The sequence below is a fragment of the Pleurodeles waltl genome, chromosome 1_2 (assembly GCF_031143425.1).
Source record: "Pleurodeles waltl isolate 20211129_DDA chromosome 1_2, aPleWal1.hap1.20221129, whole genome shotgun sequence".
NCBI classification, from domain to species: Eukaryota; Metazoa; Chordata; class Amphibia; order Caudata; family Salamandridae; genus Pleurodeles; species Pleurodeles waltl.
In genome coordinates, this window is record NC_090437.1 from 322,843,673 (window position 1) to 322,867,536 (window position 23,864).

The window sequence follows — 23,864 nt, forward strand, 5'->3', positions numbered from 1 at the left end:
TATTTAGTTCTAGTGCGACATTTTGAGGATTAATTAGGTTGTAATAGCTCCAGTTTTATAATCAAGAAGGTGTTTTCACCGCTCGAGTTCAGTATGAGACACATTATGGTTTACTACTAATATTTGACACAGTTTCAGATAAAATATCTGTTCCAAGATGGCGGCCATTATTTGCACAGCTATAGTTTATCTGCAATATGGCTGAAACTTCCTGACGCGATCAGTTACGAATGCGGTTGGGTTTTGTAACCGTAACCGCGTTTCGCGTCGCGGAAGCAGTTCCTGTAACGCCCTGCACGCTGGAATCAGAAGTGCTTCGATTTCCTCAGTGTTGCGACATCGCAGCATATATGCCCGAGCGCGAGACCATGATGGTCACTGCAGAAAGAATTTTGTGACTAATCCAGTAAGTACGCAAAGAAAGGTTTACCTTGGGTTTAATACTGAAGGAATTATGCTGGTCTTCTTAATAGTATATAAATATTACTTCCTAGAATTTGAAAACACAGTTCGTGGAGATGAGTTGAGCAGTGAATAAGGTGACCATCTTTGATTTGCCATCTGGAGGCACTGTGTGTGGTCACTATATAGCTAATTTTAAGACACAATGAGCTGTAAATTAGGAGTTTAATTTTCACATTCACACTCAAATTAACAGAACATGTGAACCACTTTGACACCTTTTTGGTGTGATGGATTTGGCAATTTACAGTGGGGTTTCCGTTTTTCTTTTGCTTGTCTTTTCACTTGGAAGTAGTATATATTTTTTTAGTTTGCATATGGTGGAGGGATTAAAGAGACTGTTTTAGTGTCAAAAAAATATTTTTAATCTGTCATTTTGGATTTTTTTATGTTTGATAGGCATTGTAGTCTCCATTAGTTCTGATGAGGCCCAATTTGAAGAGGCCGAAATGCGTCAACTGTTTTTGATGTATTGCGAGGTTGTAAGGAAGGTTTAACATACCTTCAAAGGATTGTGGAACACATTTCTTTATGATTAAGATGAAGTGGCTTTAGAACTCAGAATGTGGTTTTAAGTACAACCATTGCATTAATGTGGATTATAATATTATTTATGGACATAACCACATTACTTGTAAATTAGGACAGCAATGGCGAATTCTGTGTGAGATTATACATTTTCAATAATATTTGTTGGTCTAGAAATGCTGGAATGCTCTTTGGGTTTTTATTGATTTTTCATCCTTGTTGTTCAAATTAATGAATTGAATAAATATTGAAATTTATTTTCATTGCCAATGAGGGACTAATAGCCTAACTGTGTCTGAATTTATGTGACAGATTTTTTCCTACTAATAGACCAATCGTCTATATTGTTTGTACTTCCTACCCAGGACTAGTAGGGTTATATGGGTAGACCTCTGTTTTTGAGTAATACCTAACTGCGTCACAGCAGACATTGGCACATCAACTGACTCTCAAATTCACATACTGTTTCTGTAAAGGAAGAGATGCATCATTATTTCAATAGATGTGTGAATATGACCCTCTGCTCACCGTTTTTCTCCCTAGAGTTCAACCGCTGAGGATGAATATGAGATGGAGACATCCTCCAGTGTACAGACCCCTGGTGGACCTGGTGACAATGGAGGACAGACACATGATCCTAACCTACAGACTTGAAATGGCCACAATCCAAGAACTGTGTGCCCAATTGGAGCCAGACCTGATTTCAGCTATCCGCCAGCCCACAGGTATCCCCCTTCTTGTGCAGGTCCTGTTAGTGCTCGATTTCCTGGAAAGTGGTATATTCCAAGCAACAGTGTCCATGGCATCAGGGATGTCACAGCCTATGTTCTCAAACGTGTTGACCAGAGTGTTGTCTGCCCTGCTGAAACACATGCGCAGCTACATCGTATTCCCCAAGGTGGAGGATTTGGCCACAGTGAAAGCTGACTTCTATGCCCTAGGACATATCCCCAACATCATTGGTGCCATTGATGGTACACATGTAGCATTTGTGCCTCCCCAGAGGAATGAACAAGTGTTCGGGAATTAAAAAAGCTATCCCTCTCTGAATGTGTAGATGGTGTGTCTGGCGGACCAGTACATCTCCCATGTGAATACCATGTATCCTGGCTCTGTGCATGATACCTTCATCTTTAGGAACAGCAGCATTCCATATGTGATGTCTCAACTCCATAGGCACCGGGTGTGGCTAATAGGTGAGCCCATGGTCCCCACCCAGTTGATGTAGGTATATGGGTGTGGGGTTATCCCTAAGGGTGAGTGTATGTCTAACTGGTATCCCTCGAATATTTGCAGGTGATTCTGGTTACCCCAACCTCTCATGGCTACTGACCCCAGTGAGGAATACCAGGACAAGGTCTGAGGAACGTTACAATGAGGCACATGGGTGAACAAGGAGGATCATTAAAAGAACCTTTGGCCTCCGAATGCCAGGTCCCGTTGCCTCCATCTGACAGGTGGATCCCTGTACTACTCACACAAGAAGGTGTGCCAAATCATCGTTGCATGTTGCATGTTGCACAACCTGGCATTGAGACACCAGGTGCCTTTTCTGCAGGAAGGTGAGCCTGGAGATGGCCTTGTGGCAGTGGTGAAGCCTGTGGACAATGAGGAAGAGGAGGCAGAGGAAGAAGATGTGGACAGCAGAATATCACTCATACAACAGTACTTCCAGTGACACACAGGTAAGGCACTGTAACTTCACTTTCCATTGCAGTTTTGTGTTGGACATTGTACATGGCAGCCTGATTTTCCATATTGTGTGGCCACTTACTGTACCCTTTGGCATCTCTATTTTCAGATCTATGTGCCCCACGCTGGCTCCTTGTGTGTTCCCTGCTGCCCACTACAGGTCATAACTATGTATACATGACTGTACAATTGAATTGAAATGTTTACAGCTTGTTAAACGAATACATATTTGAATCAATTGACAGACTCCATACTTGTATTAGTTCCAAGGGTGTTTTTTTATGTGCAAATAAGAGGAGGGGGTATTGCAATGGGCTGGGTTGATGATGGAGGAAAGTCCAGGGTAGAGTCCAGTCTATTGGTATCACTGGTGTATTGTCCAATGGGGCATAGGAAGGGGAGCAATAGCAGTTCAAGGTGGACAGGGTAACAAAGTGGGACAGAAGGGTGACAATCAGGAGAGTCTTATTTGCTGGCATGGGTCTTGGCAATGTTCTCTGGTTTCAGCCTGGATAGCAGGGACCATTTGTGGGGTGCTTCTCCTTCTGCAGGGGGTGGGGTGCTGGTGGCCTGTTGGTCCTGTGGCGGGGCCTCCTGTCCACTAGCGCTGGCGGAGGTGGAGGGCTGTTCATCGGTGTGGCTAGTGTCAGGGGCCCATTGTTATGCCACTGCCTCCCTCATGGTGTTGGCCATGTCAGCCAGCACCCCTGCAATGGTGACCAGGATGGTGTGGATATGTTTGAGGTCCTCCCTGATCCCCCAGGTACTCTCCCTCCTGCATCCACTTGTACAGTATCTGGCCCAAGGTCTCCTTTGAATGTTGGTATGCTCCCAGGATCCCTGCAAATGCCTCGTGGACAGTAGGTTCCCTGGGCCTGTCCTCCCCCTGTCGCACAGCAGTCCTCCCAGCTTCCCTGTTGTCCTGTGCCTCTGTCCCCTGAACCATGTGGCCACTGCCACTGACCCCAGGTCCCTGATCGTCCTTTGTTTGTGGGGATGCCCGGGGTCCCTGTAGTGGTGGACACACTGCTGATTGACGTGTCCTGGGGACAGAGGGATGGGCCCGCTGGGCAGGTGCTGTGCTGATGTTTCCTGAGGGGGGAGGCTCAGTGGTGGTATGGGACTGTGTCAGGGTAACCGACTGTCCAGAGGTCCCTGATGGGCCAGGTTGGTCATCGTGATCCAGGCATGCAGAGCTGCTGTCATCACTGTGGGCCTCTTCTGGGGGAGGGGGACTGGATGTTGGTGGCACCTCACTCTCTGGTGACATTGAGTGGGGGTCCTGTGGGGATGAAATGCAGTGTTATTGTATCTGCGTGTGCCATCTTGTGCATGGGTATGTTTCCCTCTATGGTTGTTATTGGCAAGGCAGCTTTGGCTTGTGCTAGTTGTGATTTGTTTGGCTAAGTGATGGTCACTAGTGTTCATGCTGTGGTGATGGATGTCCATGCAGGTCTGTGATGGGTGTCCATGCATTGTTGTTGCATACAGGGCTTGGTATTGGGATGTGTGGGTCGTGATGGTGAGGTATATGTGAGGTGGTGGAGTGATGGGGTGAGGGTAGGGGTGGGAGTTAGTAATGGCATGCGGTAGGTTGGGGGGGGGATAAAGTGGTAAATATTTGACTTACATGAGGCCAGTCCTCCTGCAACTCCTGCGAGGCCCTCAGGATGCATTATCGCCAAGACTTGCTCCTCCCATGTTGTTAGTTGTGGGGGAGGAGGTGGGGGTCCACCGCCAGTCCTCTGTACTGCTACCTGGTGTCTTGCTACCACGGAACGCACCTTTCCCGTAGGTTGTTCCACCTCTTCCTGATGTCATCCCTTGTTTTAGGGTGCTGTCCCACGGCATTGACCCTGTCCACGACTCTCAGCCATAGCTCCATCTTCCTTGCAATGGACATCTGCTGCACCTGTGATCCGAATAGCTGTGGCTCTACCCAGATGATTTCCTCCACCATGACCCTTAGCTCCTCCTCCGAGAACCTGGGGTGTCATTGTGGTGCCATGGGTGTAGTGTGAGTGGTATGTGTGAGGGTGTGTGGGGTGATGTGTTGGGGTGTGTGCTGTGAGGTGCGTTGATGATGTATTGGTGATGGTGTTATGTGGCTCAGATTGGGTGGGTGCTCCCAGCTTGTCCCTCTCTCAGTTGGCAATATATTTTTTCATTGTAAGCGATTGTGGGTATTGTGGGTGCGTGTTTTATATTGGATTGGGTGTTTGGGTGTGGTATTTTGAATTGGCCAATGTGGTGTAGTTTTGTTAGTGTGTGTTTTTTGAGCGCAGGGGTGTGTACTGCCAATGGTTTACCGTGGTTGAAAGACCGGTGCTGTGATTCGTGGGTCCTGATACTGTGGGTGTATTTCTGTTGGCATAACGGTGTGGCTTTTGGTAACGCCAATTTATCACTGATATTTGGGCTGTCGGACTTGTGTGGGTGTCTGTATAGCGGCGGATTTCTCTGTGTGGGTCATAATACAAGTAGCGGTATACCGCTGCGGTCACAGTATGTTGGCGGCCATCAGCACGGCGGTCGGCGGCATTTACCACCAAGGTTGTAATAAGGGCCTTTATCTATGCAAAGAACTCCTTGTTTGACGAAATATCGACTCACAGCCTGACGGAAACGACGCACAGCCTACTTATTGGGTTAAGAATCCCCGCATCGCTGAACTGGAACAACGCACCCTGGCTCCCTGAGTGGCAATCGACGCAGCACCAGCATTGCAACCGGAACTTCGATGCACAGCCCACTGGGTCGACGCATCGCCGAGACGGACCGACGCAGCCCGACTTCCTGTAAGAGGAATCGACGCAGCACCTGCCATGCGACATGAACTCTGGCGCAACACCCACTGGATTGACGCAACACCTGTGACTTCACCCTGTGCTTCCCGGATCTCCACGCATCATCCCTGGGCATCGAAAGACCCCGCATCACAAAGAGGACTCAAGCCTGCGTTCCGGAATTCAATGCAAAGCCCTTGCCGCATGGAAAAGAATCAACGCACTTACCATTTTCAACGCATTTCCTCCTCTGCGGTCTTCGTGTGTGTAATTTTGACGCAGACCAGGTATTTTGTGCTTGTAAGAGACCATTGTTGCTTTTAAGAACTTAAACTTCATCTTATCATTACAAAAGTGATATTTCAACATGTATTTATCAAATCTTAATCATTTTGACCTTAATTTACTCAGATAAATATTCTACATTTTTCTAAACCTGTGTGGTGTATTTTTCTGGTGTTTGCACTGTGTTATTGCATGATTTATTGCACAAATACTTTACACATTGCCTTCTAGGTTAAGCCTGACTGCTCAGTGTCAAGCTTCCAGATGGTGGCCACAGGATAATTTGGATTGTGTGTGATTTACCCTGACTAGAGTGAGGGTCCTTGCTTGGACAGGGGGTAACCTGACTGCCAATCAAAGACCCCATTTCTAACAAGTAGTTTTGGCAGAATTATAATTTTGAGCACATTACACCTCCCCACCAATGATAAGTGCAAATAGTTAATTCTTCTAAGTTCCTGACTTATAGTGCTGGGCAGTGCCGTCAAATTTAATGCAACTAGTTGTCCTAGATCTGCTGTTATCTGCCCCCGATACGTGGACTACTCAACCCATGGAGAATCCCTATGCTCAATCTCCTTAGTACATACCACCTGTGTTTTGGCAACACTCAGCTTATAGCATGAGACCATCCCAAAGGCTTTGTGGGGTCTGAGGTAACTACCATTATGTTGTCTGCATTAGCCAGCACCTTGTACTACACAACAGAGTTGAGACTTCCCTTCCAGAAGTGTGAGAGGGGGAATCAATGTAAGAGGCAAATAACAATGGCAAAGGACAGCCTTGCAGCGTCCCTCTCAAGATGTTTCCCAGCCACAATCACATAATTTGTAGCCTCACAGTGGGAGTTTGATACAATGCTTAAACAGGTTTACAAAAAACCAAGGGCCAAGCCTCTGCTGATCCTGGACTGCCCATAAATAGTCCCAAGTTGTCCGATCAAATGTTTTCTCGGTGTCAAATAGTACTAACCCCATTTTTGTTACAGTGTCTTTAGAGATATCAGATTAGGTAATCACCTTTCTAAGATGATCCACCATTCCTCTCCCTGGTATAAACCCATGTTTTGGGAAGGACACCAGAGTAGGGATGCCTCTACCCAAATGATTGGCCAAAACAGTTGCATAAATCTTTGTGTCACAGTTTATTAGAGAAATTGGTTTATAATACCCTGGATCCAAAGAGGGTTTGCCTTTCTTACTAAAAATTACAATATTAGTTTCCTCCCACAAAGAAAGGAATCTCCCGCCTTAGCTTTTAAAAAAGACTGAGGTTCCCATTATGAGTTTGGCGGTCAGCGGAGGCTGCCCGCCAAACTCATGCCACCATCAGGCCACCTGTGCATCCTGAACACCACTGGCCCTATTAGGAGTTCACCCCAGGGCCTTAACATTGCCACTGGCTCGTAATCAAGCTGGAGCCAAAGTGGCGGTGCGGCGGGTGCAGCAGCACCCGTCGCACCTTCCACTGCCCGTAATTCGGTGACCGCCAGGGTCATACTTAGGCCCTGAGTGTAGATCTAGACAAATTTCATGCCCAAAGCAACACCCATTACACGTCAATTCCACGCAAAGGGCTGTGTGTGAAGGGGTTGTACTATCAAGGTGGCATTGAGCCACAAAAAGTGGCTTAATGCCACGTTGTAAATACAGCACAAGGCATAGCACCACCGGAGCGTCACGATAAGTGATGCTTCGGTGGTGCTAGAGGCTCATAAATATGGCCCTAGATCTAGCTTCATCAGCCTTAAGGCTAGTGTCACTCGACCCCTCTTATCCCTATCATTCAGGCCACAGACATTGATAGTAAGTATATTTAGTCTGCTATCTTGCATTATAGGGTATTTTAGGAACAAAGGTATTTATAAAACACCAATTGATGGCAACTGCAGTATCCAAACAGCAGGATTGTCTTGCCACGATACCATAATACAAGAGAAAACAAAAAAGAAAAAGGCATCCAGCAATCCTACTGCTACACATCAAAAGCACCATCCTTGTCTGCTGTACCAAAATCCCGTGCCCTGTCCCTTATCAACCCCCACTACCATCTCCCTTCCCACATCCACCACCACTCCTCTGTCCTCCCCAGCCCTTCCCCTACCTCCTTATCTCCTACCCTGCCCCCTACACAGACATCCAGGGAAATTGGATCACCCAAGTCTGTAGATGGTAGAATGCCCTCCTCCCTACCTCTGATTCGCTATTGCTGCTCAAAGCAAAAACATGCCTCAACATTAAGCCTGTTCTAACCATACCCACTCAAAATAATCAGAATACTCTATAATCAGCGATCCATACCTAAAAGAAAAAAATGGATCAGAACTTGACAGTACCCTATATGTGCATAAGCCATCCAAAAACAATTATAGATCAGCAATATTTGTCAAGAGTCAAACAACCTTTGACCTCTTAGACAAAATCATCCTACAGTCAATCTGTTAAGGAACTCATCCACTTTATTTTCTGAAGTCAAGAAATTTTCCCTATCGTGAATAATACCTTTCAATTTTGCTGGGCTCAGCACAAACACTTAAGCCCCTTTATGCTGAAAAGGTTGGATCATCTTTCCTAACCACCACGGCCTCTCCACTGTAGCACAACAGAAATCTGGTCTGACAAAGAATGAGTACCCTTAATAGGTGTGCTTCTGATCTGGGCGGACAAGATCAAATATTGCCTGTCTAAGCAAAACTTTCCCAAAGTACACCAGGACTGCTCTTGGTTTGCCATCATCTTGTCACTGTTGGGTCAGTTGTTTAAACAAAAATCTGTGGGCTTTTGAACCTACTCCCAGTTCCAGTGGGCTAGTTCCAGGAAGGCACCTTTATACAATTAACAATCCTACTACATAGTTACAGGAATCAGCTCCTTATACTTCCTCTACCATCCGCAATACTCTGAGGCTATTGCGTCTAAGTCTATTCTTAAACTCTTCCAGCTGCCAGTGGATGTCAGTAATTTGACAAAAATTTGTCACAGCTTTTTGACGATGAGTTTAAACCTCCCTCTCCTGGACAGCCACTCTGCTCTCCACCTCCGTCATTCTTTGGGAAAACTCCACACAGGCCTTGGCAGCCATTGGGATGGCCCCCTGTAATTTCCTATAAGAAGTTTGAGGACTACGACTATCTGCCTAGGTTTGCTCCAAGTGGGCCATGGTGCCTTGATATATTGCCAATGTGGCACTGTCCGTATGATTAAACACCCCAGAGACCTTTTCCTCCCGCAAATGCCCTTCGATGCCAGGAATAGCAATATAATCCCATTTTAGACTAGCCATGGCACTACCCTCAGCTGGGGCCTCTTTTTCTTAACCATCAGGGAAATGTCTGTCACAGGGTTTCAGAGACTAGAATTTCACTCCCTTCATCCAGGCTGTTTACATCACTTAAGATGCTACCCAGTGATCCTCTCCTCTGGCTTCTCCCCAGAGATTCTGAATCCTCATCAGCCTAATCCAAATCATCAGAGAGACAAAAAAATATTCTCATGCTTCAGAGTCTGCCCAAAAAGGATCCTGAGAGTAACCCACATTTTTAGACTTTTCCCAAATTGTCAGATAGGTTTGGAGTTCTCTTAAGCTGCAAGCCAAAGTGTGCCCCTAAGGCTGTGTACAATCTCACCGCTATGTCTCAAGAGGACTTCAATTCAGCTCTCCAGCCAGTCCTCCACCCGCCTCCCCTTAGGACTACTATAAATAGCTGCCTATAGATCCACTGACTGGCTTATACTCAAAGCCCCCCCCCCCCATATTTGTCCAGACAGCCACCTCATTGGTAGTACCCATGATACAGTAGTCCAAAAAAAACTAATTGAGAGAACCGGCAGTGCTCTGAGTCGGCACTGGGTATAGTCGTCTTCTTGCTCCTGTGCAAGATATTGGTAAAGAGCGCTGACGGAGTGAAGTGCCCTAATTGTTAACTTACACCCGAGCAGAATGGCAGACGGATTACATTTTAAAAATTTGGGAGAAATCTTAGAATGCATACAAAAGGAGTTAGTTTCCTCGAGGGAAGATAATAAGACCCTATCACAAGAAATGGTGAACTCCAGAAGAGAAACGCCTGATTTGGCCTTAAGGATGAATTAAATAATGTCAGGAACTAGTTTAAATTCAGAAGCCTCTAGCTCAACTACAAGCTTCAATACCTCGTACACCACTCACCCAAGTCATTCACTTCCTAGCTCCATTTATTCTCTTAGTGCCCCTGGAGCGTTTTAGTGGAGACTCTCAAAAGGCTCACATTTTTCTGACACAATGTTCCCTGTATTTTATGTGCTGTCCTATGATTTTTCCTGATGCACAATCTTGATTAGACCTTTATTTTTGTCCTATCTCAGCGGTGATGCAGCATCTTGGTCCATGCCCTTAGTAACAAGAGATGATCAAATATTATGCAGCTTTGAAGAATTGAAGAAGGAATTTCTCTGGGTTTTCAACAGAAGGAAGTCAGCACACGCAACTGATGTGAACTACTGGAGTTAAAACAGGGAAATTGAGACTTAGTAGCCTATCTGGTCCAATTTAACAAACTGGTAGTCAAAACAGAGTGGCAAGAGAATTACAAGGGCAGCAATCTTCTACAGAGGCTTAAAGGACGTATTGAAGGATGCATTTACACAAATCCCTAATAGACTGACTGAAATTTCTGCTAGGTGGATCTAGGTACTGGAGATATATTTTCTTCAGAATGAAAGCAGAGGAGAAAAGAAAAGGAAATTCCGATCCAGCATACCAGGGTTTGATGGAAATAAAATGGAAAAAGTTAAGATCAGAGTAAACCCACCAGATGTGGAACCCATGCAAATAGGCACTTTCAAAGGTCCATTGTCAAAAGAAGAAAAAGAGAAAAGAAGGCAAAACAAACTATGTCTATATTGTAAGACAAGTGAACATTTTGTGAAGATGTGCCTAAGCAACTATTGAAGAAAAATATTTGCAGCACCACCAGTAGGAGGAGTTGGACTGGTGAGTACAGATCAGAAAACAACTCTTAAGCATCATCTGGTAGAGAATATGTTACATGCATTGTCCCGTCACCTAGTTCTTTCAGTGACATTACATTTTTGACACATTGTACTAAAAGAGATATCAGTGATTTTGGATTCTGGGTCACTGGAAACTTTTGTGACCTGAAGTTTGAAGATCAAATAGGATTGAAGGCCACAAGGAAAACAAAAAATGAAGCAGTTTGAGCTATTGATGGCACCAATCTTTCTTCAGGACCAACTGTAAGCCACACTGAGCCAGTGGAACTACTATTACAAGAGGGATATCAAGAAGCTATAAAATTTAACTTGATTCTTGCACCACAGCTTCAACTCACATTGGGACTTCCACGCTTGACTGAGCACAACCCAACAATAGCCTGGAGTGCAAGAACAATTGCAATGGATTGAGCATATTGCCATGAAAATTGTTTCAAGAGACGTGAACCACACCGGGAATCATATGTTGCAGCCCTCCTCTGTGAAGGTGGAGCTTCAGTTTGCATTATACAAACAAATGAGATACCAGAAGAGTATAGAGACTATGCAGACATATTTAATGAAGTAGAAATGGAGACATTTCCCCCACATAAATCTTATGACTGCAAAATAGAATTAGAACCGGGCTCACATTTACCCTGCAGCAGGATCTATGCATTGACTGAAAAAGAGAATCAACATTTGAGGAATCACATAAAAAAATATTTAGCCAACAGATTCATCAGACCATCCCAATCTCCAGTCTCCTCACCACTTTTCTTTGTGCCCAAGAAGGAGGGTGAATTAAGACATTGTATAGATTATGGAGCAATCAATCAGATCACAGTAAAGAATGGCTACCCACCACTTCTCATTTCAGTACTTCTAGACCAGATCAAGGGAGCACAAATTTATACAAAACTCGACCTTAGGGGAGCTTATTACCTGATACGATTGAGAGAAGGAGATGAATGGAAGACATAATTCAGAACAAAATATGGTCTGTTTGAATATCAGGTAATGCCATATGGGGTTTGCAATGCCCTTGGTGCCTTTCAGCATTTTATTAATGACGCCTTAGTGAATTCATAGACAAATGTGCCATCATCTATATAGATGATGTTCTGTTCTATTCAGCCACTGAAGAAGAGCATCAGAAACAGTAAGAACAGTACTTCGGTGACTTAGAGAGAACAAACTATACGCAAAATTGGAAAAATGTACTTTCACTGTAAATATAGTGAAATTTTTGGGGTTTGTACTCTCTGCTACAGGAGTAACCATGGATGAGCAAAAGGTAAAAGCAGTTACTGAGTGAAAAACCGCCAAGATGATTCCTCTCATACAACTGTTGAGAAAAGGTGTGCCTTTCAAATGGTGAGAAGAAGCTGAAGAAGTGTTCAAATCTTTAAAGGAGAGCTTCACCTCAGCTCTAATTTTGCTTCATGTAGATCCCTCAGAACCATTTTATCTGGAGACCGATGCATCATATTTAGCCATCGGTGCAGTCCGATCTCAGAGGCATAAGGAAAGTGGACAGTTACATCCCATAGCTTATCATTCCCAGAAACTGATTCCAGCTGATGTGAATTACACCATAACAGAAAAAGAATTACTTGCAATTAAGGATTCCTTCAATGAGTGGAGACACTACTTAGTGTGAGCAAAACACACAGTAACAGTATGCAAGACAATAGAAACCTGAAATTCTTGAATTCAGCCAGAACCTTAAGTCCACGACAACTCGGATGGTCATTATATTTTGCTCATTATGATTTCATCATCACTTACAGACCAGGAAGCAAGAATGGAAGAACCGCTGCCTTATCAAGGTTGGACACAAAGGGACAGAAGAATTCAATTGAAAGCCAAAAGATAATTCTAGAGTCAAAGATTATTGGAGCCACTTCCAAGGAAACATTAAAGGAACAAATAATGCAGTCCATGAGTTCCGAAGAGATGAAGGGATGGGTGGACTAAGATCCAAAGAAAGAAGTTCGGGACTAACTGCCATATTTAGATGGAGCCACTAAAGAACTACAGACTAAGGCTCTATATGAATGTCATGATAGCCCTTTGGCAGGTCATAAAGGAATTCTGAAAATCAAAGATCTGGTTAAGTGGCAGTTTTGGTGGCCAAAAAATGAACAACGACTTTCACTAGTATGTAAATAGTTACAAGATTTGTGCTCAGGGAAAACTGGAAAGACAACCCCCCAAGAGACTATTACAACCCTTACCCACTCCACCTTACCCTCGGCATACGGTGTCCTTAGGTTTCATAGTAGATATACCTTCCAGTTAACAATAAATATCATTATAGTCTGTGTAGATACTTTCACCAAAATGACATATTTTGTTGCTTTAAAAAGTATCCCAACTGCTAAGCAACTAGCTCAATATTTCAACCAACAAGCAATCCGAACTTATGGTATACCAGAGGTTATCATCTCTGACAGGAGTTCTCAGTTTATATACAATTTCTGGAGGACTTTCACTAGTAAATTGAACATAGAAACCAGATACTCGACCAGTTTCCATCCAGAAACAGATGGACAGACAGAGAAGAAGAGGACTGCCTGCTTATTTGTGGACAGCAGAGTTTGTTCCACTGGATATTCATCCTTTTATATGAACTATGGAAGACACCCAATCTCTCTGATTGAGCGGAAAGAAATACCTGTGCCAGTATCAAAAGACATAGTACACCATTTAGCACAGGTTCATCAATCAGCAGTACAGAATCAAACAGAAGCTAAGGACCGTTATCAGTTTTTTTGCTGAAAAGAAAAGAAAGAAGAAACCATCTCTTTGAATTGGAGATAAAGTTTGGCTCAGTTCAAAACATCTAAGCTTAAAGGGTGATCAGAAATTTCAACCTCATTTTATTGGACCGGACCCCATGGAAGGAATCATGAATCCCGTGACATTTTGTTTAACATTGCCAAGAACACTAGAATTGACCCAGTCTTTCATGTTTCCTTATTAAAAAAAGCTCAATCAGATTTAAGAACCAGTATGCCTCCTAAGCCATTACTAGTGGAAGGGGGAGAAGAATATGAAGTTAAAAGAATATTTGATTTGAAAGGTTTTAACAAGCATCTTTACTATTTGATTGACTTGAAGGGTTATGGGCCAAAGAAAAGGTCTTGGGGAAAAACACACAGATGTACATGCTCCTCATTTGACTAAGGCCTTTCACAAAAAAATTCCAACAAAAGCACGAAAGGAAGGATCCTTTTCAAGATCGGGCACTGTCAGGATCCTACGGAGGATCCCTATTGCAAAAATGATAGTAGCCAGCATTGTGACAGCAAAATCAGGAAGTTTAACACACAAAGAAATGAAAAACAATAATTGGAAACTGAGCTGGTAGCAATGGAAACACAAGATGACTGTCAGCCCAGTTTCTCCTTCAATGCACTAGTTGGATTTTGGTGCATTCTCAGATTTACAATTGCTGTTAGACCTGAGAAGGTAGCAAAATGCTACGCCTCCCTGAGTGAGGCATAACAAGGAGAAATATCTTTATTTATCCTTGTTGCTTCCTCTTTCTATGTGAGATGCATTCTGCAGCACACAAGAAAAGTGGAAAATGCCTCAGGATTGTTTTTGTCAGGAAGGTGTTTCTTCCTGCACAAAACAATCCTGCTTATGATGCAGGTGCCCTTTCACAATGGCGCCTGTGTTGGGCTAGGCAGCACATTGTGAGCCAGAGCAAGGAAAAGCCAGGAATATGTTGTACGATGTTAAATATGGCACATTCCTGCCATTTCCCTATCACACAGTACAGTGGAACAGGGTGCCTTGCTGTGCTGTGAAGTATGACATAATGATAAATAGTCCCCCTGTCTTGTCTTTATTGCAACACCAACCAGTGTGCAATATATGACACAATTCATTTCATACAATAAGGGCCATATGTATGAACACATTTTCCCATAGACATAGAATGGGTAAAATCCTTTGATACATGGGACACTAAATCTTTTCCTAATAAATTCAAAGGACTTGAGTCACATAGAATAAACCAATGCTTGTTTCCATCTGGCCAGTTTTAACCAGAAATTCTGCTGTAACCTGATAATCAATTTACTTATCATTAAACCGAACAACTTGGACTTCTCTTTCCGAGTTGATAGGTTTAAAACTACCACAGATTGAATTGTAGAAGGGTAGCCCTCATATAGAGCAAAATTTAAATGGATGATCATTAACTTCTCTGTCAACATATAGGCCACTTTGGTCTCCCTCTAGGATTGCTCCAAGCATGCAAGCCTCCCCTCAGGCACAATCCTTTTTAATTACTTCCTGCCAATTCATCATTCAAAATCAGTGGACTCTGTTACCCTAAATTCTGGGGCTTCCAGTCCCTCATAGTCTGGTGCATCACAGGAGCAGATGGCATTGGCATACAAAACAATTTCTAATTCTGCATATTTTGCTTTGTATTCTGCATGTTTGGAAACATCATGTTATTTCTCTCCATCTGTGAAACTTGTTCCACATTCCCACAAATCCTGGCAGGATTCTGATGACTCCCTCCTCCATACCTGATCTTCCCACAGAAGTGACCTGCATTATTCATCATTACAGCACTCATATTCACTCTATCACATCTACCACCTGTTTGCACCTGCACTTGATTCATCCTATTCATTCCAGGTTGCTCAAAGTTCATATTTAAACCCATTTGATTCTGGGACCATTGTTCAAATTTCTTTGTCTGAGCATTCATCTGCTTTTCCTCTAGCTTCTTTTGCTTAGTGTCAAAATAATCACTGCTATTCTTTTTCAGCATTAACAACTTGTCTATGCCCTTTGTCTGCCAGCATAACTTACTCTGTTGAATGTGCTTACTAATTTCTGGACCCAACACATTCATGAATGCAGATATCAAACCACTCATCCCATTCTTTTTGCAATTTTAAAATCCACTGTGCTCCTTTAAATGTGCATTAGACTCTCGTAAAAAGAATGCACTGACTACTTTGACTCATGTGAGGTTCTCAAATTCTTAGGCCTATTTATATCCTTCTCGTGAACTCATTTTGTCAAACACTCAATCATAGCCCTGTATTTATCTGCTATCTCTGCAGCAGGCGCATTATTAGAACCAATTCTAGCTGCTTCTTCTATTGGCCAACCAACCACAAACTTACATTCTAACCACAAATCTCCAGGAGACACAGTCTCAAACAACAAATTCAAATCCACCAACATTCGAGATATGAGTGTTAACTTATGTACTTCATTATCCCACTTTACTGGAACCACTCATAAATTTGGGAAATTATGTGTAAGGTGTCCAAATCAGCTCAAGTCCATGGTACATGTACATGATCCCTTCCATGAACTTCTCAAAAAAGGAAGTTCCAAAATTGTCCCACCTCCAACTGTCGCGTAGGCTCTCATTATCCTAATGAGACTACTGGACTTTTGGGCGACAAGATCGTTTCACAGTGTGAGGGACTAAGTCTGACCCACGGTGAAGGACCCTTGTCACCCCAAATCCGGGTTATGCTCCGGCTAACTAGCAGTGCCTTATCTCTCCCGAAGGGAAGGGACAATTGGGCAGCCGAGCGCATGACATCTTATTACTTCCCAGGGAAGTCGTGGTCACTCAGGTCACAACCGGTGCTCTCATACATAGTACGGTCTCATATAAAAATGACAAAGGCAGTTTAAGTTTTAAAGATTGGTTTAATAAAACAACTGCATTTCATATAGTAAGGCATGAGCTGCGATAACCAGAACGAAACAACACAGTAGGATTAAAATAGTAACGGTGAGAGTGAAGCACAAGAATAAGGCTATCATAGTGCAACTATATTAAGGGCCATATTTATACTTTTTGACGCAAAACTGCGCTAACGCAGTTTTGCGCCCAAAAAATTTGCACCGGCTAACGCCATTCTGAAGCGCCATGCGGGCGCCGTATTTATTCAATGACGTTAGCCGGCGTTAGCCGCCGGCGCTGTCTGGTGTGCGTTAAAAAAAACGACATACACCAGGCAGCGCCGGCGTAGGGGGAAAATGGCGTATGGGCGTCCACAAATGGTGCAAGTCAGGCTGAGGCAAAAAAATCGCCACAACCCGATTTGCGCCCTTTTTTTACGACGCCCATCCCCCATTGAAATGACTCCTGTCTTAGCAAAGACAGGAGTCATGCCCCCTTGCCCAATGGCCATGCCCAGGGGACTTCTGTCCCCTGGGCATGGTCATTGGGCATAGTGGCATGTAGGGGGGCACAAATCAGGCCCCCCTATGCCACAAAAAAATAAAATAAAAAATACTTACCTGGACTTACCTTAATGTCCCTGGGGTGGGTCCCTCCATCCTTGGGTGTCCTCCTGGGGTGGGCAAGGGTGGCAGGGGGTGTCCCTGGGGGCAGGGGAGGGCACCTCTGGGCTCATTCTGAGCCCACAGGTCCCTTAACGCCTGCCCTGACCCAGGCGCTAAAATCCGGCGCTAATGCAGGTTTTTTAGACCCGCCCACTCCTGGGCGTCATTTTTGCCCGGGAGTATAAATACGACGCATATGCATCGGAGTCATTGTTAAAGACGGGAACGCCTACCTTGCATATCATTAACGCAAGGAAGGTGTTCACGCAAAAAAATGACGCTAACTCCATGAACCTTGGCGCTAGACACGTCTAACGCCAAAGTATAAATATGGAGTTAGTTTTGCGTCGAATTTGCGTCGAAAAAAACGACGCAAATTTGGCGCAAACGGAGTATAAATATGCCCCTAAGTTCTCTCTAAGTTATATTATGAGCACAGCATGGGAAGCTCTAAGCCTGCCTTTCAGGTTTCCCCGGGAGGACATCAACCCTCATACCTGAGCAAAGGCCTGTAAGCTGCATCAGCATCTGCAACGGGGCAGTCAGCATCTAGTTGTAGGTTCCTGGTCGGAATCTCCCTCTGCCTGTACTAGGACTAGAAAGTGATTTTATAACTAACAAGCGGACGTTCTAAGAAGAGGTCCCTACGTAAGGACGTGTATCATCTACGAACACCAGAGACTAAACTTCTACCACGTGTACCGGCAATGTACCAGACTGTAGCCTTGACTGAAGCACAGGGTGAGAAAGAATGCAGTGTTAGCGAACACAGAGCTGAACTAGACTAAACAGTGTGATAGAAAGAATAAAGCAAGACCGTAAAACTGGTTATTATAAAATAACAGTGCGAGGCGAAATAAAACGTGTCTAGGATAAAGTGCACAGAGGCCTAATATGTAAACCTAACGTGCATAACCCTACACTAAAATGGCACTAAAAAAGGCTACACTACACCCTCCCCTTGTCGGTAGAAAGTGGTCTAAGCAAAAGCTAAAAAATGCCCTTATGTGTAAATCAAGGTTAAACTCTATCCAATTTCAGCAAGTTAAGAGGACACATAAGCATAGAATTTCGCAATTTGAAAAAGGAGCATGCGGCCAAATGCCGAATTCTAGGGATAACGTCAATTTAGAATAAGTCCAATTTAAGCAGTGGTCACAGAAAGCAGGAGATTCTCCACTTCTGCAGATGACAAAACTGGAAAATCCACGCCGAAGACTAGCAGGGAGCAGGTGTGTTCCAAAGCCTCAGTAGCCACCAAGGCGCCATCTCGGGCAGTGCCTATAAACGAGTGAACATCAACTTCCTCCAGGAAGGGTATCTCGTATTGAGCTTCTCTAAGCAAAAGCAGCCGCAGCGCACATGTCTGGTACTGAGCCCTCATCAGGAGCACCAACAGATCAGCATCAACCACTGGGGGGCGTTGCCGTGAGAGACAGACGTCTAGCGCATGTTCAAAAGAGCACCAACGGCACCGAAACACGGGCCGCACACAATCCAAAACCGGTCTGAATGACAGAGACCAGTCACACCCCAAAAGTTCCAGGAGTGTTGCTCCAAAAGACTGCATCATGCGTTCACGACACAGCTGTGCTGATGGGAGCGCCCACATTCGTCCTCGAAGCGGCGGGACAGCCAGTGCGTATAAACAACAGCAACAGTAAAATGCCGGCCAAGATAGCCAAAGTTATTGGAAATCCTCCAAAAATGCTTCCGAAAATTGAATAAATAGCCGAAGGTATTAAACCGAATATGGAAGAAAAGGTATGAATGAAACCAACACCAACGGCTTTGAAAAAATGTGCTAGTCCAGCCGTGCTGGACGCATCAAATATACGTCCCACAAGTTCACCAAAGTGGCACGGAAAGTTGGAATTTAACAGGGACTGTATTTCCCCCGATGACCTTGCCACTTGAAGTGCGTAGGTCTCGCGTGCAGATGTAAGGGCCACATGCTTCTGAAACAACAAAGCTTTCAGTCTGCTTAACTTGTCAAAATTCACCTTGGAAGTAGCAATATGAGGCCAAATATCTGCTACCTCCCTAATTCTAGTGGGGGTAAACAACACGTTCCCGCAGCAAGTAACGACCTTAGTGACCGAAACAACGTAAACTATTCCGGCTCGCATACCACAACAGTCTTCACTATTGAGCAGGACGTAGCTGCCATTTGAAAGCACCTGGAACATGCGTTTAATCAAGGGGACCGGAACACCCTTCAGATGGCAAGCCAAATTCACAACCGAGGCATTACACGCCCCATGCAAGGACAGCTGTTTACAAATCATCGAATGGCTGACTGAAGTCTCAAATTCACTACCGCTAAGAAAGACCTCTTTCATGCCATTGAGGCATTTGTACAAGAAGGGAAGTTCCCACACCTCATGGATGTAACTATCTCCAGCTTGTCATATCTGCCTACCGGAACATGTTTCAAACAAGAAGTGAATTGTAATGTAGAAATAGGCAGATTAATAACCCTGTGTATCAACCACTCTGCAGAGGGAATCTCGGCCACGGTAAAAGGCAATCTTTCAAACTTTTCAATGTGAAGCATGACATAAGTCGCCTCCTTTTTAGCCATTAGTAGTTGTTGTCGCGTCAAATTAAAGGAACAAAAATATTTCCCTGGCACTGATGTGCTGCCACGGAACGCGACCCGCCTTCAATGTCTGAAGCGTCCAACCCAACTGCATAATGGACCTGGTCTGACTCTGTCCATGATATAAAGAAGACATATCAGATTGTATAATGTCTAAAGCAGAAGAAACAATGTTGTTAATTGCATAAATCCGGTCGGACAAGGTGTGCATACCATTATCCACAACAACTAATGCTTTTTTCAGATTATCCTGATCTATCTGCCGTAACCGGGCTGCAGCTTCTTGTTGTGAAAGTTTCCAAATTTCATTGCATACTTCATACTAGAAACGCTTCCTACGTGGCACCTTCGGGCCTGACAAAAAATCTTGTGAGTCAGTGTCATTAGATAAGATAGTGAGATGTGTCTTAACTGTGTCTAGCAAGGATGATTTCAGTCATTGCTGGCATAATTTTCCAACACTATATGTCGTAACTATTTCAGCATGTTCAGGTGATATATAGCGAGGGTCTGACCTACTCGTTCGGAAACCCCCCGAGGAAGTGACAAAACCTTGATGACACCAGTTGGTATCTATTGGCCACAATAACCACCCGCCTGGACGTGTCAGTGAAGTGTTAAATGTACCATTTCGGACCCATTCACTAAGGTCACTAAAAGTTGCATTGGTGTACTTTTGGCAGTTACTAACTTTTGCAGGGACAGGTATACTGGGCATGTTTAATTCTCTGATTGTAACTAAACCCAAGCAGCTGGTCTGCTATACAGTTTCATTTAAAAAAATCATTTGAACGGGAATGAGACATGCTCTAAACAATGTTTCTCTACCCTTAGTTTGCCAATTCTTTGTTCCCCAAACACTTTTCAAATCTACATTTGCTGACCAATATTCATAACCTCCAATTGACAACCGGGAAAAAAAGGAATCCAAATATATAAATTTTGTGTTGGTCAATAACATTTGTTTATCTTTAGTCGGAGTTAATTTAAAGTAATACGACTCAGCATTCTTTTGATGGTGCCCAGAAAAATAGGTAAATTTATCAAAGTAAGTTTTGGAACTCCCATACGGGGGAGTTGGGCAATGTTCCCATTGCGTATAGTCAAATATTGTCTTGGGAATACTGCCTCTATGTATGAAATGGTGCCCATACTAATTATAGCAAAACATGTCACCATAATTGTCTCTAGACTGGTAAACATCTTCATTTTCACAGACAGTGTAATATTGCAATTCTGTCATCATTGAGTCAACTGTTTTCACATCCCAATCATCAGATACAATGCCTGGTATTGCTATATCATTCATAGACAACTTTAGCACATACGGTAATTGAATTATCTCAGTGGGACAGTATATCTCAAACATTACTTTATCCCACACAATCCCATCAGGAATTGGTACTGCAGAAATGTTCACAAAGGACAAGTCTCTTCGAACCCTATGTGATGGAAAATGTGGTTTCAACACCTCCTCCACCTGTTCAACAGCCGATCTCTCAGGAAGAAAATGACCATGTATCAACAGAAAAAAGGTAATGACAAACCCAATCCAAAGAAAAAACTCCAACACAGTCAATAAAAGCCATATATAGTTTCATGGAAAAACAAAATACGTATCTTTAAGCCAACGCATCAGCTTACGTGGACCCGACAGGTCAGTAGTTGAAGAGGTAAACAAGTCTGATAGACCATCGTCGTTGGCGGCAAAATAACCAGAGGTATTTCGTGCAAAAGGCGCTGCCACAGTCAATGGAGGAGTTGGTGTTTCTCGTGTCGGTATCGTGTAGACAGCACCATCCGTCACGTCCGTATTCATGGTGACTCGATCAAATGTTTCTAAATTGGTCATTGTTAATGGAACTAATGCGAGATCATCATCCACCCTCCCCATGCTCGGAGAGGCAACAGTGTTGGTATAAACAACTTGAAGCAAACGTCTTCTCCAGTAGTGAGAGGGATTCGGGAACTACTGGAAGTTCCTCTTGGTCGGCTGTGTAGAATCGGCCACATGTAACTTGACATTGTCAATGGAAACAAAGCAATTTTCTTTGGCACCTGGCAACGGTGGTAGAATCACAGTTCTCGTACCATGTATCCCCAACACAGGGACTGGTGCTCGATAAGAAGGGCCAAATTCTTTTTTTACTGTGACCTTTTCACACACAAGATCCCCAACCCTGGGAATCCAGCCGGTAGCTGTTACTGGCACATCCTTAATTCCAGTGGAGGCAGCACTTTCAGAAGAGTTATCGTCACGGAGCTGCTGTAATTCCTGTAAAAAAGTGACACAATCAAATATGTCAAAAGGTGTCTCCGCCGCCTCCACACCAGGACCATCAAGATCCGGAACAAACATTCGTGTTCTGAACAGGCACTGATATGAAGTATGACCTCCCAGGGACTTTCTAGGGAGGTTATTTAGTGCTCTCTGAACTCCATACAGGTGGGCTAGCCAACTACGACCCGTACCTAAGACTCTGGCTGTTAAGGATTGCTTTAAATTGAGGTTTAATCGCTCCATGACAGAATTTCCCTCGGGATGAAATGGAGACGAGTACTGGAGCTGGACCCCCAACGAAGCCATGGTGTCCCTGAATGCCCTTGAGGCGAAAGCTGGTCCGAATGGAATGCCGCAACAGCATATATTGCGACAAAGACGAGCAAATCTTTAATAACAGTCCGAGCGTCAGCTGAGCGTGGTGGCCATACCCACACAAATCTGGAGCAAGAATCAACAGCGACTAGGATATATTTGTATGCACTATCCGGTCTTAATGGACCACAATGATCCAAGTACACACATTGTAATGGTCTGTTTGAGATTAAGAGGGGTGTCTGCGGCGGGCGCTTAGCTGTTGAAACTTTAATTTGTTGACAGATGTCACAACAAAGGACATACTGCTTGTCTTTATAGAGACCAGGCCACCAGTAGTGGGCCTGTAATAGTGAAATTGTAGCTGCCACGCCTGCATGTGCAGATGCTACACCCTCATGCGCTGCTTTAATCAATCGTGGTCTTACATCATTTTTATTGGGGATGTCACGTACGCCTACGCCAGGAATCTTAACTTCAGCGTTCAGCATACTTCCCATAAAATATTGATATTTATTCGGAAATCCTTTTGGATAAGGCTTACCATCAACCGCAGCTTTTATGGCAGACAAAATCTCTGTGTCTGGTTTGGTACTCGAACGAGTCACTGCAGCTACAGTGGCAACTGCCACTGCCGACTTTGCGGCTTCATCAGCCAAAGTATTACCAGCAACGTGTATTCCAACGCGCTGGTGTCCAAGTGTATGCACAACATGGACCTTGGGTAGCGTCTCTTTCAGGTCTGCTACCTTCCCCCACAGTAGTCTGTGTTTAATGGTGTTGCCTTTTGAATCTCTGAACCCATTCAAGCGCCAGTAATGTAAGTATTCGTTAAAAGACTGGACGCAATTATGCAAATCACAAACAATCAGTGTGTACTGCGTCGGATCCGTATGTTCCAGTGCCATTAGTAGAGCTTTTAGCTCAGCCAATTGTGCAGTACAATCCCCTAAGGTCTGGGTATATGTATGTTGGGGGCAGAATTTCTCCCCCTCCATATAGCCGCTCACAACTGTACATGCAGCAGAATATTGATGTTTTGTTCCTATCGCTGGTTGCGCAGAGCCATCGGTGTACATGACTACCTGATATTGGGCAATAGGCAATGTGTCAGCGGGAACTGGATATTCAACTTCATATTGTAGAAATTCCTGAGTTTGTAACTTTGGGTTAAAAATGTAGTCTACATCAGTAGCTGTTAAGGACGTGGCCCATTGTATCCATCTCAGGTGGAGTGCTTTTGCGTTTGGGAAGCTAGCTTTTGTAACAGCCTCAAGGGCCGGAATAGGAGAAACAACAATAATTTGTTTTCCCTGGGCCAGAGGCCTTTCTTTAAGAACAGCCATCTGCACAGCAGTGAGAATTTTCTCTGTGGGTGCAAATCGTTGCTCGGCAGCGGAATACAAGTGTGACTTGTATGCTATGGGGACTGTCTCACCTTCATTAAATGTGACATAAGTAAAGCCAATGGCCCCAGCTATCACCCTGATGACCAAATGTATCCTATTGTTCCGTGTGTGTAGATGCTTCGCTGCTAGCATATCTGCTTGTAACTCCCGAAGAGTATGTGTATGTTCAATTGTCCAGAATTTACTCGA

The 23,864-nt window shown here is 44.1% G+C and overlaps 1 long non-coding RNA gene across 1 annotated transcript in view; it reads left to right on the top strand.

The window, feature by feature from the left end:
- Nucleotides 1-269: 269 nt before the first annotated feature.
- The window catches only part of LOC138300067 (uncharacterized), a 64,842-nt gene continuing 41,247 nt past the window's right edge, over nt 270-23,864 (top strand). The window contains exon 1 of the long non-coding RNA XR_011204871.1: nt 270-406. This is a non-coding gene — a long non-coding RNA (uncharacterized lncRNA). The remainder of the gene's footprint in view (nt 407-23,864) is intronic.